This window comes from Pipistrellus hanaki, assembly GCF_964339955.1.
Source record: "Pipistrellus hanaki genome assembly, chromosome: 5".
NCBI classification, from domain to species: domain Eukaryota; kingdom Metazoa; phylum Chordata; class Mammalia; order Chiroptera; family Vespertilionidae; genus Pipistrellus; species Pipistrellus hanaki.
The window spans coordinates 74,397,585-74,410,186 of NC_140507.1; the positions used below are offsets into that span (position 1 = coordinate 74,397,585).

The 12,602-nt window shown below is 43.2% G+C and overlaps 1 long non-coding RNA gene across 1 annotated transcript in view; it reads left to right on the forward strand.

The window, feature by feature from the left end:
• Positions 1-12,602, forward strand: part of LOC311623502 — a 199,471-nt gene that overhangs the window by 116,631 nt on the left and 70,238 nt on the right. The window lies entirely within an intron of this gene.

Genomic DNA, 12,602 nt, shown 5'->3' on the forward strand with positions numbered 1-12,602 from the left:
CCTGGGGTGGAGGGAAGATGGGAGTGGTCTTGATTAGGTTAATGGAGGACTTAGGGGAGCCTATGTTATACTTTCTACAATAAAGATTTAAAAATAAATAAATAAATTGTGTTGTCCTGCTCGGTGAGGGTCAATAGAGTGTCAGCCTAAGCACCGAAGGTCTTGGGTTCGATTCCCAGTCAAGGGCATGCGTTGCAGGTTCAATCCCTATTCCAGTCGGGGTGTGTTTGGGAGGCAACCAATAGATGTGTCTCTCTCACATCCAAATTCCGCTCCCCTCTCTCCTCTCTCTCTCTCTCTCTCTCTCTCTCTCTCTCTCTCTCTCTCTTTCTTCATATCTCCCTCTCTTCCACTCTCTCTAAAAATCAATGGAAAAAATATCCTCGGAAGATTAACAACAACAAAAAATTGTGTTAAGGATACTTAATGTGAGATCTGCCTTAACAAAATGTTCAGTGCCCAGTACAGTATTGCTAACTATAGGCACAATGTTGTGCAGCAGGTCTCTAGAACTTCATCTTTCCTAAATATCTGGCTTATTTCACCGAGCATAATGTCCTCAAGGTTCATCCATGTTATTGCATATGGCAGGGTTTTCTTCTTATTTTTTTTTTTTTAAGGCTGAATTACATCCCATTATGTGGATGTATCACATTTCCTTGATTTCTTTATCTACTCACCTGTTGATGAACATTTAGTTGTTTCCAGATCTTGGCTATTGTGAATAAATGCTTCAATGAACATGGGAGTGTAGATATCATTTTAGGACCCAGATTTTAATTTTTTTGGGTATACTGCCAGAACTGGGATTGCTGGCTCATACAAAACAGGCATTTTAGGGTCCCACAGAGCTGAGTTCCAGCCCTGATCCTGCCATTGCTAGCGAAGCTGTGCATCCTTGGGCAAATGCCTTCATGTCTCTGTGCTTAGTGTCTTCAATTGTAAAATGGAAACAAACTTTGCAGCTCATGGGCTCTTGGGAGTATTAAGTCAGCTAATAGCACAGTGTGTGTGTGTGTGTGTGTGTGTGTGTGTGTGTGTTCACATGCGCATGTGCATGCCAGACATTTGATCCAATATGTGGAAGATGAAGTTCATCAAGAGAGGATTTGGAAAGTGAGCTCCAGGTGGGGAAGACAGCATGTACAGAAGGCTAAAGGTAGGAGAGTGGCTAGAGTAGTGGAGATGGGATGAGAGGGTCAGACCATGCAAGCTTGTGGATGACAGCCCAAAGCTTTATCCTGAGGCTGATAGAGTATGAAGAAGGCAAGCAGTCAGATTAACTAATTAGAACCAGATCTCTGCCAAGGGTGTAGAGTTTGCACAGGTGGCAAAGAATGGAGGCAAGGAGGCCCATGGAGTTATCCCAAAGAGAGATAGTGGGAGGTCTGAAACGAAGTGTGGCTTTGAAGATGGAGAGGCAACGAATGCAAACAAAAGATACACCATAAAAGGAATAGGTCTTGGCAAGGCTGTGAATGTGGTTGAGATGGAGAAGCCAAAAATTTTGGCTGATGCAACTGGATAGAGAGTGGACGCATTTATGAATTTGGGGGACTCTAAAGATCACAGGTCACTTTGGGATATGTGAAAATTTTCAAGTGCGTTTGAAGGGACAGTTTGGAAATATTGAGTTAATTCAGTGGCTATGCAAACTCTTTGAGAACGGAAATTTGAGAGTTGTTGATGTATTTACATTATAGATGTTTGGGGTAAGAAAGAGGTCTCTTAGAAGAACAATTATAGACATACAGATGAGAGTGTCTAAGATCAAGCATCTAGGATCTCCAATAAGTAATGGTAAGATAAGGGGCCAGGCTGCACAGAAGGCTGACCTATAGCAGCTGAACAGTAAGGAGAGAAACAGCACCCCAAGGAATCTGTTCCAAGAAGGAAGTAATGGCCGATGGTGTCCGACACTGTTGAGAGTTAGTTAAGATGAGAAGTGAAAATATTTGCTGGTTTGAATCATCAGACTCAGGGGTGGTTTTATAAAGACTATACTCAGTTGAATGGACAGTGAATTAGTGTGGCCTGAGAAATTAGTGACAAGTGAATACCTTGGCATCACCGCAATAGCTTCTTAAAAACAAGTTCATATTAGCAAATAATTTAAAATTTAAAGAAATGTCACATGAATAAGAAGAGTACCAAGAACACTGTAAAATCTCTATCCAGATTCACTGATTGTTCATTTTTACCCATTTGCTTCCTTACTGCTCTCTCCCCTTCCCTCCCCCACCGTGTTGTGAATAGAAATTAGAAGTATTAATTTGAGTCAGACAGGATCAGGATTAGTGAGAAGTAAAACAAGAGAAAACCATGAGCTCGAAGCTGGGGCAGTTCTAGGAAATTCCAAATACAGTGTCGTAGTTTCAGAAAAATGGGAGGAAGTTCTAGGGGATTTATCAAGGTGATTACTTAGGAAGAAACATGGGAGCCGGCTGGCTTAGGTTTACTCTCTGTTCTGGCACATATTCTAAGCCGATCCAATGGTTTAATTTGCCCTGAGGCTAAGTCAGTGGATATAAAATATCAAGTTGCAGCATTCCTTCCTGAGTCAAATTATAGCAAATAGAATGGGCAGGAGAGCTGGGATTTTCAAATATAAAGATGAGCAGGCAACTAAGAGTCACCAGGCAAGTGACCAAAATCTACACTAGGAAAGAGAGCACGCACTCCACATCAGCAGAAAAGAACTCTGAAGAAACAGAATTACCAGAACAAAAGATTTCTGAGCAAGTTTAAGTCCTCTTCCTAGAAAGATTTTATTTTAGAATAAAATGATATTTAAATGCACTAATAATAAAACCTATGAGGACACTCAAGTTGAGTGAAACCCTTTGTTATCAAACTTTCAGAGAGATAATGAAGGTTTAAAGATGAAATACCATTGCTCATTAACATTCCAAGACATGAAGATGCAAAAGAATTGACTTACCAGGGTGGGATTAGAGAATACTTTTTAAAATTCACTTATTTATTTATTCAACAAATGTTTGTTGAAGGATTTTCTTAAAATAAAATTTTATTGATTTCAGAGCAGAAGGGAGAGGGAGCGAGAGAGAGAAACATCTGATGATGAGAGAGAATCATGGATCAGCTGCATCCTGCATGTCCCACACTGGGGATTGAGCCTGAAACCCAGGCATGTGCCCTGACCAGGAATTGAACCCTGACCTCCAGGTTCATAGGTCAATGCTCAACCATTGAGCCATACCAGCCGGGCTGTTGAAAGTTTTAAATGTATCAGTACTTCCTCCCCCAGGTCCCTAACCCATACAGCAGAAAGAGGAATTGCTTGCTGGTGATCAGAGAAAATTTGTTATGGTCAGTATTGTCTATCTAGGTAAGTATTTTTATTCCTAATGTAATGAATGCTTTCTTCTTTTTTGTTTTATTATCACTTTTTATTTTTCAATTACAGTTGAAAGTCAATATTATTTTATATTAGTTTTAGCATAGTGATTATACTTTTATATAACTTATGAAGTGATCACCTCAATAATTCTAGTAACCACCTGGCACCAAACTTAATTATTACAATGCTAGAGGCCTGATGCACGAAATTCATGCAAGGGCCTTGGCCCCAGCCCTTGCTGCCCACTCTGCCGTGGCCCCTGCCCACTGCAGCTTTGACTGGTCTAATTAGCATATTACCCTTTTATTATTATAGATTATTGACTATCTTCCCTGTGCTGTACTTTACATCTCTGTGACTATTTTCCAATTACTAATTTGTATTTCTTTTTCTTTCTTTTAAAAAAAAAATATATTTTATTGATTTTTTACAGAGAGGAAGGGAGAGAGATAGAGAGCTAGAAACGTCGATGAGAGAGAAACATCGACCAGCTGCCTCTTGCACACCCCCTACCAGGGATGTGCCCGCAACCAACGTACATGCCCTTGACCGGAATCGAACCTGGGACCTTTTAGTCTGCAGATCGACGCTCTACTGCTGAGCCAAACCGGTTTCGGCTATATTTCTGTTTGGCTCATTGAGTGTTCAGATATTCTTTTCAGATAAACTGTCCACCCTTCTCCTTCTCCTGAGAGGAAGACCTTCATTGATGGCCTGAAGATCCCTTCCTATCCCTGGCTCCCAGTTGGGTTTAGCTTGTGGCACTGAAAAGGGATGTACTAGTAGAGTAGGTGATGATTGAGGATTGGGTTTTTATCTTCCTAGCTCCCTCTCTGCTGGTCACCTGATGTTAAGAAAAAATTGTCTCCAACTTGGGAAGCAGCAGGAAGATGGCCTCATGACCTTTCAGCATCATTGCTTAATACGTGTGTCACGAGGGTTGTCTAGGAAGCGGATGCTAAGAAGTATAAAAGAATTATTGAGAGAGAATGACTCACAACTGGAAATGGGAAGGAAACAGGACTGGGCAGAAAGAACCTCTGACTACAATGCAGCCAAGCCATTGTGGGAATCAATAGTGAAGCTGACTCACAAAGGAATCCCACATTGGTCAGAAGCCCTAGTGCCCTTGCTGTGGTCATTATGGCTGGGCTGCTGGGGAAGAGCCAGATGTGGGGTGGAGCCTGAACGCGGTGACAGCTGGAAGTGCTCAGGAGCTGCCTTGCTGCAGAATAGCAGGTTCTGTTCTTTCTTAGAGAGATTTGAGTGGTGCATCTCGCTAGGCTTAGTCACAGTTTACGATATTTAATCATCTTGAAGAATGTATCTTTTTAAAAAGCCACAAATTGAGCTTTAATTTTCATGCAATACAATTCAGGTGTACAATTTTAAAAAAAACACACCTCTTTTTGCGTTGGCTGGTGGGATTCAGTGGTTAGAGCATCGGCCCACACATTGAAGGGTCACGGGTTCCATTCTCAGTCAAGGCATGTACCTGGGTTGCAGGTTTGATCCCCATCCCTGGTTGGGAGCTTTTGGGAGGCAACCAATTGATGTGTCTCTCTCACATTGATCCTTATCTCTTTCTCTGCCCCTCTCCTCCCCTTCCTCCTACCCTCTCTGAAAATCAATGGAAAAAGTATCTTCAGGTGAGCATAAACAAAAAACATAAAAGTGGACTATTTTTTAGAGCAATTTTAGGTTCATGGTAAAATTGAGCAGAAAGCCTAGAGTTCCCAGGTACGCCCTGCCCCTCTCACACACAGCCTTCACAATAGATGCACGTGCACTGACCATCATTATCACCCAGAGTCCATGTTGTCATTAGGCTTCCTTCTTGGTGTTGGCCAAAAGTATAATGCCACATAGTCACTGGCATGGAATCACACAGAATAGTTTCTTTCTTTCTTTCTTTCTTTCTTTTTTTTTTTTTTTTAACTCAATCTTTATTGTTCATATTATTACAAAGGTTCCTCATTTCTTCCCCCCTCCACCAGGTTCCCACCCCACCCTCTACCCCCTCCCCACCCCCTATTGTCCTCATCCATAGGTGCACAGTTTATGTTCAGTCTCTTCCCACATCCACCACTCCCCCTTTCCCCGAGAACAGTCAGTCCACTTCCCTCCCATATCGTCGACTCTACTACAATGAACAGCTATTATTGTTCATCAGGTTTTTCAATCTCCTTTTTGTTGTTGTTGTTGGTTTTTTTTTTAATTAATAAACTTTTATACTTCTAAGAATAAATTTTAAAATCTAATAATTTTAAACCTTGTTTTTTTTCTGCTCTGGGAATTGAGAAGCAAACTTGTTTACATGTAAACTTGCCCTTAGGCTATCAAAAGGTGTAGCCATTCAAGTGTAAATGGACACATTGTTTAAAGATAGCTGCTGGTTGGAATTGGATTACCTTTTCTGGGTGGGAAGGGCTTGTCTTCCCCTTTCTCCATTAAAATTAAGGTGTTAGCTTTAAAACCTCTTTTTGGCAAGAGACCTTAAACTTTCAGAACTTTAAATTTTTCAGATAGTAAATCAGTTACTTAGCATTTTCTCAAATCAATAATACCTCCACATGCCCAAGGATACACTTCACACAAAAGACATTTCCAAATAGATCAACCAACCTCATCCAGGCCCCACACAAAGCACTCACAGATCAACACCCCAGCGCTATAACTCAACACATCCAGATCTAAGGCTTCATCACTTGATTCAGCAGACCCTCAAGTTCCCACAAAAGTTTCTAGCCATGTCTGAGAGGCAGCCTTGGGGCGGGGGCAGGCAAGGAGTGAGCTGTTCCTGGCCTGGCTGCTCCGGGCCTGGCCTCTGTTGCTCTGGTCCGCTCCACAACCAGCTGTTCCGGGTCTGGCCACTGCCACTCCTGGCCTGGCTGCTGCTGCTCAGTGCCTGGCTGCTCCCAACCCGGCTGCTCCGGGCCTGGCAGCTGCTGCTCTGGGCCTGGCTGCCCCCGACCCGGCTGCTCTGGGCCCAGCTGCTCAGGGCCCAGCTGCTCTGGGCTGGGCTGCTCTGGGCCTGGCTGCTTCGGGCCTGGCAGCTGCTGCTGTGGGCCTGGCTGCCCCCGACCTGGCTGCTATGGGACTGGCTGATCCGAGCCTGGCTGCTCCAGACCAGGCTTCTCCGGGCCTGGTTGCTCCGGGCCCGACCACTCCGGGCCTGGCCGCTCCTGGCCTGGCAGCTGCTGCTCCAGGCCTGGCTGCTCAGGGCCCGGCCGCTCCGGGCCTCACACAGAATAGTTTCACAATCCCAAATCCTCCGTGCTCTGCCTAAGCATTCTTACCTTGCCCACAATGTCTTTTTTTTTTTTTAACAAAAAACTTTTCATTTTTTTATTTAGTACTTGCACCTAAACTTACTATATATATTGAAAATGTACAAAGAATAACACCGCACTTTTTTTTTTTTTGGTTAAATCTAAGTCAAAGACATTCATTAATAAGGAATCATTTAATGTGAACATTACAGGAATTTTTCTAAGCCATCTGATCAGAACTGTCTCTTAATATAATACGTACTTTGGAAGGTATTGGCATATATTTGAAAGAAATTTAGAAATTTTCAAAATAAGCCCCAATTAAAAAACAACTACTCTATAGTCAAACTAAAATCATTTACATAGAACTTTCCTTTCCAGAAACAATAATACATGAAGCATGGCAGTTTGAAAAGTAAGGTTCCAAACAAGGGATAGTAAAAAATAAGTGTATACAGCCCTCGCCGGTTTGGCTCAGTGGATAGAGTGTCAGCCTGTGGACTGAAGGGTCCCAGGTTTGATTCTGGTCAAGGGCACATGCCCAGGTGTGGGCTTGATCCCCAATAAGGGTCATGCATGAGGCAGCTGATTAATAATTCTCTCTCATTACTGATGTTTTTATCTCCCTTCCTCTCTGGAAAGAAAAAAAAATATAAACAAAAACCTACAAAAAAAAGGTGTATATTTAACTTCCACCTCCTCAAAGCAGAGTCTACTCTCCATTCCTCAGCCTTGGAAAGAAGGTGAAGAATAGTCTGGGAGCAACTTTGGGCAGGGGGTTGATAAACAAATCTCAAGCAGTTGAACATGGAGATCTCACAAAAGAATTTCAGGGAACCTGACCAAGTGATCAAAATCTGTCTTTAATACAAAGATGAAGAGGCTCCTGGGCCAGCCCCAAGCTCACCTGCCCTATGTTCCCAAGCGAAGCCTAGGGATCCTGTTCCATGGGAGACTTTCAGTGCCTGGAGCTCTTTGTGTGAATGAGGTGAGCATAGACTCCATGTAGGCATTTTATTTATTTTATTATTTATTTTAAAACTAGAGGCCTGGTGCACAAAATTCATGTATGGGGGGGATTGCTTTATGATATATCTATGTAATGAAAGCCTAAGCGACCATTAGGCAGAACAAGCAGAATTACCAGTTGCTATGATGCACACTAACCACCAGGGAGCAAACGCTCAACACAGGAGCTGTCCCCTGGTGGTCAGTGAGCTCCCACAGGGGGAGCACCACTCAGCCAGAAGCCATGCTCACAGCTGGTGAGTGCAGCAGCAGTGGTGGGAGCCTCTCCTGCCTCTGCCACTATGCTAAGGAGTAGCAAGCTGAGTAGTAAGGAGTGGTGAGCAGGCAGGTGGTAAGGAGCAAGGGGTTCCAGACAGTGAGAGGGATATGTGACTGCCCAACAGTCAGTCATCCCCTGAGGGGTACTTAGCGCTGCTGGGGAGGCCAGAGAAGGGGGCTTTTGGCTGGGTAATTCTTCCCCTGTGGGAGCGCACTGACCATCAGGGGGCAACTCCTGCATTGAGCCTCTATCCTCTAGTGGTCAGTGTGCATCATAGTGACCATCGATTTGCATATTAGGGTTTTATTATATAGGACTAGAGGCCTGGTGCATGAAATCTGTGCACTGGTAGGGTTCCTAGTAGCCACCAGCTACCAGCTGGGGCCTCCTTCCCTTCTCCTGGCTGGCCCCGCCCCCTTATTGAACTCCTGGAAGAATGCCCAATGGAGGGGACAGTTTGCATACTATGCTTTTATTATATAGAAATGTTGAAAGTGATACATATGTACCCCTTTTCTACCACTGACCACTTCTAAACCTTGCTCTCCCCACCCCCTGCCCCAGGCCTTCTCCACCATATTGTCTGTGTCCATGGGCTAGGCATATATGCATGCAAGTTCTTTGGTTGATCTCCTCCCACCCACCTACCCTCCCACCCTCCCCTCTGGGATTCTATAGTCTGTTCCATGCTTCTATGTCTCTGGATCTATTTTGTCCATCAGTTTATTTTGTTCATTAGATTCCAAATATGAGTGAGATCATGTGATACTTGTCTTTCTCTGACTGATTTGTTTCGCTTAGCATAATACTCTCCAGGTCCTTCCATGTTGTCTCAAAGGGTAAGAGATCTTTCTATTTTACTGCTGGAGGTACATTATAAAGGAAAAAGAAAGTGGGCTCTAAAGCAAGTTATTCCTAAAAGTTGTAAAAAGGTTTGTAAGAGTTTTAGAAAGGTTTGTGAAGGGAAAGGAAGACAGGGAAGTTAAAACAAGGCCATGGTATGAATGTACCACAGCTTTTTTATTCACTCCTCTACTGATGGGCACTTGGGCTGTTTTCAGATCTTTGCTATTGTAAATTGTGCTGCTATGAACATAGGGATACATTCTTTCTGATTGGTCTTTTGGATTTCTTAAGATATATTCCTAGAAGTGGGATCACTGGGTCAAATGGCAGTTCCATAATTAATTTTTTTGAGGAAAGTCCATACTGTTTTCCATAGTGGCTGCACCAGTCCGAATTCCCACCAGCAGTGTACTAGGGTTCCCTTTTCTCCACATCCTCACCAGCACTTGTCATTTGTTGATTTGTTGATGGTAGCCATTCTGATAGGTGTGAGGTGATGCCTCGTTGTTTTAATTTGCATCTTTCTGATGATCAGTGCCTTTGAGAATTTTTTCATGTTTCTCTTGGCCATCTGTATGTTCCCTTTGGAGAAGTCTCTATTTAGGTCCTTTGTTCATTTTTTAATTGGAGTGTTTGTCTTCCTTTTGTTAAATTGTATGGGTTCATTATGTATTTTGTATATGAACCCTTTATCAGATGTATCATTGCGAAATATGTTCTTTCATACTGTGGGCTTTCTTTTCATTTTCTTTTAAAAAATATATATTTTTATTGATTTCAGAGAGAAAGGGAAAGGGAGAGAGAGATAGAAACATCAATAATGAGAGAGAATCATTGATTGGCTCCTGCACATCCCTGACTGGGGATTGATTGAGCCTTCAACCTGGGCATGTGCCCTAACCGGGAATTGAACCATGACCTTCTGGTTGACGCACAACTATTGAGCCATGTCAGCTGGACCTTCCAGAAACTTTTCATTTTGATATAGCCCCATTTGTTTATTTTCTCCTTGGTTTCCTTTGCCTTAGGACCATTGTCGGCAAACTGCGGCTTGTGAACCACTTTCAGCTCTTTAGCAAAGGCCAGCTTAGGCATACCCTAATTAAGTAAATAACAATGTACCTATCTATACAGTTTAAGTTTAAAAAAATTGACTCTCGCACTAGCTGGTTTGGCTCAGTGAATAGAGCGTTGGCCTGCGGACTAAAGGGTCCCAGGTTTGATTCCGACCAGGGGCACATATCTGGGGCTTAGACCCCAGAGTTATCAGTGGAAATCCCCCCCCTTAAAACTCCCCCCCCCCCCCCCCAGCTGAGCTATCTCTCCAGACCTGTTTGTGGACACATGGCCAGTTATTTCTATACTTCCTGCCAGTCTTTGTGGTCTCTACTTTCCATCCTTGGTTGTAACAGTTTCTCCAGCTAGTCTTCAGTTGATTTTCCAGGGTGTATTAGTTGTATTAGTTGTATTTCCAGTTTATTCCTGGGAGAGTGTCAGTGTATCTTTCATTTACTCCCCTGCCATATTTAATCCCCCTGGAGGTACATTTTGAAGGAAAAAGAAAGTAGGCTCTAAAGCTAGTTATTCCTAAAAGTTATAACAAGGTTTGTAAGAGTTATAGAAAGGTTTGTGAAGGGAAAGGAAGACAGGGAAGTTAAAACAAGGCCAAACAATGTAGGCAATTTACAGCCATTATCTTTCCCAATCAAGGACATCAGAGCAAATAGTTTAAAAATCTTCCTAACAAAAAAACACTGAAAGGGAAGGTTCAAGGGAGAAATGAAAAAAGGGCAGTTTCACTTCCTAGCAGAGAAGTCAGCCGTCTCAAGACCTGGCAGGGTAAAGTTGCCAGTGGCTCTTCATGACTTCTGGAAAAGCTATGTTAACGTAAAAAGGCCATTGAAACCTGTAAAGAATTTTTGTGAGTTTATTTGAGCCAAACTGTTGACATATGCGGGGAAGCAGAACCTCAACGAATTACAATAATGCTTCCAAGAATGGCCGGTTACATTTGTATTTATCCATTGCCATCAAAGGAGAGACATAGGTGGGTTACATGAAATTCATTGGTGATGGATTAAGGAAGTGGGATAAAGCAAAGCTGAGAAAACCCCTGGGATTGGATAAAAAGTGAAATGATGGACACATACTTAGGTGGGTGCAGGAACAATTAACATGATAATGAAGAAATCTGTCCTGGCGCCCAGCACATTTGGTTGTGCCCCAGGGGCTCCAGAAAAAGGGAAGTTACAAGTTACCCAGACATTTCAGGGGTATGTTATCATAGATGCAAAAAGACAGAAAGGCTTAATTAAGGTAAAGGTTGACCTTGTCAGGGAAGATACCGGCCTAGGATGTAACTGCATTTAGTTAAAGTTTAATTTCAGGCCATCTTTTGTGGTGACTTTAGGTCTCTGAGTTTGCAAGAATGCCATTGAGGCCCTCCCTGAGCTTGTCAGGTTAGCATGTGGCCCCTTTTGTTCACAGCCACAATAAAACAAAAGGGGACCTTAAGAATTAATCTGGCCTTGCCAAAATGGCTCAGTGGTTAAGTGTTGACCTATGAACTGGGAGGTCAGAGTTCGATTCTTGGTTGTGGCACCTGCATGGGTTTCTGGCTTGATCACCTGTGTGGCAGCAGGAGGCAGCCAATCAATGATTCTTGAAAGATGAGACAGAGGGCCGGAGACCAGGACTACAGGCTTTATTAGAGGAGAAGACCCCTGCTAAGCTACCTTCCAAAGGAAGAAAGAGCACATGTGCAGGGGCGCCTTTTGAGGGGAGGAAAGGGAAGGGATGGGGCTTAGGGTATTTGGCACACGCTGATTGGTGGTTTCATATAAGGCACATAATTAGGGACTTAGGAATTGGGGCGCTTAGGGTATTTGGCAGGTGCTGATTGGTGTTTCAGTGTACAGTCCATATAAGGTGCCTGGTTAGGTGCTCAGGAATGTCCAGGCCGCAGGTGCAGTTTACATCATTCTCTGTCCATCAGTTGGGGGAAGGGAGGATCTATCAATTCTCTCTCACTGATGTTTCTCTCTCTCTCTCTCTCTCTCTCTCTCTCTCTCTCTCTCTCTCTCTCTCTCATCAATAAAAATATATATTAAAAAGAAGAATTAATCTGTACCGAAATAGCCAGCATAGCCAGCAGAGGAATTTTAGGACCTATGGACAGGAGGGTGTATGACATCACAGAGCCCACTCAGCCTACTCTTCATTTTAGCTGAGAGCCTGTCTGTACTTCGTAAGCTGGATGTATAGGTTAATTTGCTTTACTTTTTAAATTGGCTTTTCAAAATACAGTCAAGGTCTCTCATACAAATTCATTTCTGTGAGAAGACAAGGATCGAGATTGGGAACAGCCCTCTCCCACTGACTCAGGGGGCTGTTTGATAACACCTCTCTGGTACCGGTGAGAAGTGCCTATAACAGCGGTCGCCCACCTTTCAGACCTCATGGACCACCAGTGGTCCGAGGATCACCAGTTGGTGACCTTTGGCCTATAACATTTAGCCATCTGCAGCCAACTAGAAAATCCTATCTTCCCTAAACCAAGGACATAGAGTAAATGATTTGCATTATTCCTCTCCAGCCAGAAGGTAAATAGCTAAAATTATCCTACTCAGGGAGACAGATAGCAGAAATCCAACTACAGTAGTGCCATTTACTGACCACACCCAAGGACAATTGAAGGTAAGCCCCTGAATAATACATTTAATTAGATAAATGAATCTAAAGTAAGCTAATACTGAATTTGTTTAATCCTTTTCCAGTATATTAAAAAGGAAAAAGTCAAGAGCAGCTAGGCCAGGGACAGGGTGGGGGTGGGGGA